At 30.8% G+C, this 7,642-nt stretch overlaps 1 pseudogene; it reads right to left on the reverse strand.

The window, feature by feature from the left end:
* Nucleotides 1-6,583: 6,583 nt before the first annotated feature.
* On the reverse strand, nucleotides 6,584-7,357 carry LOC146930815 (NADPH-dependent pterin aldehyde reductase pseudogene; annotated as a pseudogene).
* Between the last annotated feature and the right edge of the window lie 285 nt (nucleotides 7,358-7,642).

Here is a 7,642-nt window from a genome sequence, read left to right on the forward strand (position 1 = left end):
GCTAAAAAGTGTAAAGTGCAAAGATATTTGAAGCACACAAGAGATATTTCTAAATATCTTTGGTTTTTTTTTCTTTTTTTTTACATAAAAGTATCTTTGGATTGGGACCCAATGTAAAATCATAAGTAGCTTTTCCTAATAACCCGTTAATTAAAATGTATAAATAAGATATCTTATGCGTGCTCCGGTCCCCGTAGGGACATTGCATAATTTAGGTAGAGGCTATGGTTCGAATCACAAACACCTCATTTCTTTATATTTAATTGTGTGAGCTCTAGTCACTAACACTATTAGATAAAAAAAATATCTCATGCGTATGTAATCGAGTCACTAACACTATTAGATAAAAAAAATATCTCATGCGTATGTAATCGTAGAGACTAATATCTTATGCATGTATTGTGCGATCTAAATGAGCAGCAAACTCTCTTTGAGAGTTTTAATATTGTTGCATGCTCAAGACTAAATTCGAACCTAAGACATTGGGTAAGCTATAAGAGAGTGTATCATCTCATCTATGCACTTTTGGATAATTAACGATTATTTCTATAAAATAAAGAGTTATTTGTCAAAATACTTTATTTTAGGAAATATCATTTCATAAGGTATTTGGAGAGTCGAGTCTGAGATATTAAAAAGAGCATACTCCAATGTCTCAAGTTACTAATATCAGACCAACTCAAAAGGGTTCATAAGAGAAAAAATACATTATTTCATTATATTGTAAAAAGTAATTAATATTCATTATTATGAGTAAAACAAATTCAAAATGATTGAATTTTATTTTTGCAATAATTTTGTTAAATAAAACTTAGTTATTATAATCGTAAATCAATAGAAAATATTTTTCCTTCAAAAACAACTATTTTAACTATTAATTTAAAGATTAGGTGTCCTAATACACAAATTTTCAAGTGTACCATAGAAATCGTCAAATCAAAATTATTGAAAAAAAACTCCTATGTTTAGCTTTATGGAAAGTGTGAAGAAAGGAGAAAGAGAAAAGACTAAAGTATGTTTGAGAGTGGTTAGGAAAAGTGTTAAGATAAAATCCAAATTCCTAATTTAAGTTTTAAAGATAACAAACGTATTAAATTAAGTTTTATTAATTCTGATTTTAGTTATTATTTAACTTGTGCTCTTGAGTGTTTCTTTTAATCCATAAGGATAAAACAAAATATGATTACGAAGTAAAGCACTACTACTTCAAGAGTACTCACAATTGTAAATAAATTTTCTTTGTGTAGAAAGCGCAAAGATTTATAAGAGTTTGCTCGTAAAAGCATGTGTCTAAGCCAGTAACAGTTGAAAGAAGTTGTTTGTAAAAGATCCAAGGAGATCTAAAGAAAGAAGAATTTGAGATTTAAGTCTCAAATCAACTACCTAGTGAAAAATCTCACAAGTATTGTGGGAACTGAAGTTGCCCATGTTGGATGAACCAGGATAATTTTTGTGTGTGATCTTTCTTCCCTAATCTCATTTACATTTTCTAATTACACACACAACACTTCTTTTATATTGATAATTATTATCTTGCTAACTAACCCTCAAGATCTAAATTCTATTTGAGAAATTTTAATAGACAAATTTTTAATTAGATCATAATTCAAACTCCCGTTTTCTTGTGAAATTATTTTACTTCAAAATGATGGGAGGATTTAAAAAAAAATAAATGAGTTTATTATTCTTCATATAAATATATATATTTTTGAGTTTCTTCCCTTTGTCTTCTCTAAAGTCCTCCTCTATCTTTTGTTTCTTGGAAATAAAAGAAAAATAAGTCTAGTGAATCAACAAAATATTTTGTATGTTTTTCATGATGTCTGGTCTGATAGGCATAAGAGGCTTTTTAATAGTCTGCAACAAGATTTTTTAAGTTAAATAAACTTAAAAAAAAAGCCTAAACATCGTTACTTAAGTAAAAGTCTGAGATAACCTATCGTAAATTAGGTTATATGCCATATAAATTTGCCTGATCTATTCACATCCCTACTATCCACGGACTATTTAACCATTAAAACAAGAGTGAGTTTCTATCTTTACTTTTCTTTTAATTTTTCTCATATAGAACAACAAAATCTTCCCACCCCTCCTTTTTCTTTCCTTAAGCTTGTGTTTGCTATAAAGTTGAATTTGACGTTTCTAGCTTCACAAAATCATGACAATAGTAGCATGGGGAGGCGAAAACATTAGCTTTAATTAATGCAAAACCAAACAAGCCATAAACCTTTTTTTCGACTCACTTCCCTTTCTTTTCCAATTCATACATATTGTAAGTGTGTTTTGTTTAACTAAAAAAAGTTGAATGAATTAATCTAATAAAATTTATTTTCAATAAATCCGAGTAGAATATGAAATTAATTTTATTTAATTATTTATTTAAAAATGAGGTGAAAAAAAAGAATTTAACGACAAAATAGTTGTAGGAATGCTTATAAAAAAAGTAATAAATAGTTGTAGGATTAAAAGTTTCAAATCTACAATAATTGCAGTTACCTCCTAGATATTTGTCTCTTCACTTTTTTGTACAGGGAAATAGAGATATTCTTGTTTAGGGCTGGCAATGAACCGAACCAACTCGAAAATAGTTCGAGACTCGATTCGACAATTGAATCGTTGGACGTGGTTCATGAACCAAATGAGCCGAACTTGAGTTGAAAATTAAGTTCGATAAATAAACGAGTTGAACTTGAGCTAAGTATGGTTCGACTCGTTTGGTTCATGAACCAACTCGATATATATATATAATTGTTATTTTATATATAAAAATATGATATATAATTTATTACAAGTTTCTTCTAATATTTATGTACTATTTTTTATATAAGTTATAACTAATTTGATTAATAAAAGAGAGAGGAAAAACAAGCTAATTACCTTGAACATGCTTTTAAACAAATATGCGGACTAAATAAGTCCCACATCGGACAGTTTTGAAAAAAATTAGAGAGGAAGAGCTTATATAAAGAGAAGTGCATCACATTGAAAACATGTATCGGTAGCACACAAATTGAGCTACAGTAATAAATGTAAAGGGCTAAATGAGTCCAACATGCTCCATAGCTTTATTATTATTTATTTCTTATAATTCTTATAATTATAAGATATTTCTTATAATTATAAGATAATTAAATTATAAGATAATTATATTTTAGCTCTTTTTTTTTTAAAAAAAAACTTTTGAAATATAAAATTTGAGCAAACGAGTCGAACCTAACGAGTCGAACCGAGTTGTTCGTGAACTTTAAACGAGCCGAACTCGAGTTAAAAAAAAGGTTCGTATCGAACTCGAGTCGAGTTTCGAGCCGAACCAATTCTTATCGAGTCGAGTCGAGCTCAGACAAGTTCGACTCGACTCGGCTCATTTCCAGCCCTATTCTTGTTGCACTTTTTGTGATATTTTTATCACTTTTTTCTTCCCTACAAAATACTTTTGTCACTTTATTGTGGCGTTTACAGTTTTTTTGTCCTTGCTTATTTATTGTTTGAGTGACACGTATGTTTTGGGAGATTGAGATGTGAAACTTATTTGATTTTGAACAAAGGCACACATGAAGCCACGTTTTCTATCATTGAAATTTTGAGGAAGATATAAGTTATTTAAACTAATTCATAGAAATAAGCTGATAATAGTTTATAAAATGAATATTGTAAAATATTTTGACAAGTTATTTCAAACACTTACATAAATATTAATGGCATAAAATAAAATCAAATAAACTCTTCAAACACTCTTATGGAGGAGGACAACTTTGGGCTCTAACAAGAGAGTTATTAAACGAATGCAAGCTTCTTCTTTTCTTTTTGGAAAGGAATGCAAGCTTCTTTTAATTAGTCAATAGTATTGAAAATTTTAGATATTTTTGAATCTCTTTAACAATAATTGTGTCTCCTTAAAAACAAGTAGTATGTTTCATAGAGTCATGTCATTTTCGTTCTTCACTTTGGTATAAAAACGCAAATTTTTTGTGTAGCTAAGCTTCATTAAAAAATCAGAATCAGAAGAACTTCTAAACATGAAACGAAATAAAAAAATTAAGTGAAAGAGATGTGAAATTTACCTAACAGTGTCGTTTGAATTTGTCACTCCTCCATTGGGGGAAGGGGAAGGGGAAAACGAATGATTTATGCGAAAAAGAAATGATTGATGTGATTCTTTTAATGAAATAACTTTCCAAATTGACTGATTAAGTAATTATACAAATTTATGGTGGTTTGATTGCATCAGATTTATGTCCAGAAAGGAGAACTAGAATATAGAAAAAACTCAAACGTGTACCGAAAAAAGAAAAAGAAATAACATATATATTTTTATTTAAGTGGAGGGTAGGTATTAAACTTAATTTTTTTTAGGTCCATAATTTTTGGAGGCTCGGCTTGGTTGAGCTGCTTGCACTCTCCAAGGTCGGGCCTGCTCAATACCAATGACATATAACTACGAGGTGGCATGCCATCACCTTATCAACAATTCCACACTAACATCATTATCATTTACTATCTTATACCAAATTTCCATACCATAACCATATTCGTTTATAATAAGGTTTAAGCATAAACCTGAGCCAATATATAGTTCATCTGTAAGAGAAATGTGGGAGTTGACGAATGGTTTTGGAGATTTTGATATATCTTGGAGGAGAAACTTATTTGAGTGGGAGGGAAGGTTGCTACCGAATTTGTTGAAGGTGTTGGAAGGTTTTGTTTGTACTAAAGGAACAAATGATTGGAAATGGAAACCGGAGGAGAAATGGAGAATGGTTTGTTTTCGGTTTCGTCAACTTACATGTTGTTTGAAAAATTGTTGGTTTGCGAATTGGGAAGATAGATGGAATGACATTGAGAATAACATTTTTGGTTATCTTTGGAAAGCTAAAGCTCCCTCCAGAGTGGTTGTCTTTTCTTGAAAACTATTACTTGATCGTATTCCGACAAAATCTAATCTTATTATTCATAATATCCTACCTTTAGAGGATTTGGGAAACTGTGTTTTATGCGACTTTGAAGGGGAAAATGCTACTCACTTATTCTTGTTTTGTGAGGTGACGAGCAGGGTTTGGAAGTTGGTGATGCGGTGATTAGACTTTATATTTATTACGCCTCCGAATTTGTTTGTCCATTTGGAATGTTGGAGCAACGAAGCGGTTAATGAAAAGATTCGGCAATGATATTGGTTAATTTGGCAAGCAACAATTTGGGCTATTTGAAATGCATGTAATAGTAGAATTTTCAACAATACGGTCAAGGCGGTACAAGAATTGGCGATGAAATAAAGGTGTTGTCATGACAATGGAATTTGGTGGGATTAAAGGTTCCAAGTTGTTTGTTTTATGAGTGGTGTTGACATAAAAAAGATTGTCTGTTGAGATGAATTTGGTTGACTTTTTTAGGGATTCAATGGTTTTTTGACGGGGATAGTTTTTTGGTTGTTGTTTGTAGTCCTATTTATTTCAGTATATGTATTGGCCACTTGTTACTTCTTGTAATGATGGTTATTGATCAATAAATGAGCTGTTTCAAACAAATAAAATATAGTTCATCTCCGTTGTTAATTATAAGCAAATTTAACTTTTTAGGTTCATTCAATTAATGATGTATGTGGTCCACAATTTGAACCACATACATCATTAATTAAATGAACCTAAAAAATCAAATTTGCTTATAATCAGCAACGGAGGGAGTAACAAACAACATATGAGCATGATCATATCCTTTAACATACTATTGAGCAGACCGCAACCCAGTCCATTAGGTGTAAGAAACCATGAATTAAGTACCATTGAGTACTTTTATACAGGACTCCTAACATTTCTCTCACTTCTAACTAACTTAAATCAAATTGGGTAGGCTTATTTTATTCTAATTAACTTGGATCAAATTGGCTAGGCTCATCTTATAATCAATTTGAATTCATGGTCAAGCTCTTACTATTGAGCTAACATCTCAAGTATTTGATCACATTTTTTGTTTAGACGATGAAATAAAAAATTTAATCGACCATGACAAGTTGACCTAGATCTAAAGGCAAATCTTAACACTATGAGACTATTGATCGATACTTATTTACTAGTGACATGAGGTATATCTCTATTGGCTACTTAATATGAAATTACGAAATTTGAAATGTTACACAGTTAATGTTTCTCGACTCATCAACCAAATTGTCCTCTATCATAGCAAAAATTAAGATTGAATAATTTTAGACAGAATTCTATCATTTGTTTTCTTCTTAAGATTTATTTAAGGATTATATTAGATTTAATTTAAAAATCAAAATTGATTGAGATTTGATCTAATTTTAATTTGTCGGTTTACAACATGCATAATATCTCTAATTTTAAAGGATATTTACCATAAAATATAAACATAAATTTTCTATTTATTAACGATATTATATAAAAATATAGGATCTCATTGTATTCTTAGTTTAGAGGATAAATAAAAAACCCTATTCATTAATGAAAAATTTCGCAAGAACATTTTTTTATTTATTTCATATTACATTCATGAGACTAGTTGGGAACAAAATACAAATACAAATAAAGTTGATAATCAATCATGTAGCTAGACATCTAGCTAGGAGACTTCAAATAGAGAGAGAAGCACCATTGTTTGCTGGTGTAAGATTAAGTATCTTGGTGGCTGCCTCCAAAGCCCATGATTCTGGGGATTGATAAAGAGATGAGGAAACACCATAGCAAGAAGCAAGCATGTCAGTGTTGATGACTCCTGTATTGAGTGCCACCACGGCCATTCCTTTAGGCAACTCTTCAGCAACAGACTTGGTGAGTCCTTCAATTGCCCATTTGGATGCACAGTAAGGTGCTACAAGTGCTGCACCTGATCTTCCCCAACCGGAAGACATGTTTACTATGATCCCTCTCCCTTCATTCTTGTTCTTGGTGACCATCAAAGGAATGAAGTGCCTCAACACATTGGCAGTACCTTTCAAGTTGGTATCCATCACCAAATCAAACTCTTCAGACGGAACCTCCCACATCTTGTTGTTCTTGTTAATGATTCCAGCGCTGTTCACTATAATATCTGGTGGACCTCCTTTTTTCTCCATAACAATGCGCGCCATCTTTTCAATGTTGTTATTGGACCTAATATCGACGATGAGCAATAGATGATGGTTGTTGTTGTTGGTAAGTTGAGATTTAAGGAATTAGAGCTTATCATGATCACGAGAACATCCGATAATGGTGTGGCCGCGATTAGCCAATTCAATCGCAAGAGCCCTTCCGAGGCCTTTGCTAACACCAGTTATCATCACTGTTCGATTTCCTTCACTCCTCCCTATTCCAATTCCCATTTGGATCCCTTTTCCTTTGCCTCTCTCACTGTCACTACCAGCCATCTCCAATCAAACTCTTCTTTCACTTTTTCAATTATATAATAATTCTTGAGAGCTTATTTATAATCTTATTAGATTCATGTATTTTTTATTTTTTAATTTAAAAATCTTATTTAATAGAATAAAATCCAATTTTTTCATCCTATTTTATTATATAATTAGTTGTTTACCTTATTGCTTTTTTTTTTTTATTTTATAAATATTTGCATTCTTTAAAAATTTATAATTATTATGCTTTTAAAGGATATATGCAATAAAACATAAACATAAATTTTCTACTAATCAAAG

This window comes from Medicago sativa, chromosome 4 (genome assembly GCF_051527215.1).
Source record: "Medicago sativa cultivar Bolivia chromosome 4, Bolivia_mono, whole genome shotgun sequence".
Lineage (NCBI taxonomy): Eukaryota > Viridiplantae > Streptophyta > Magnoliopsida > Fabales > Fabaceae > Medicago > Medicago sativa.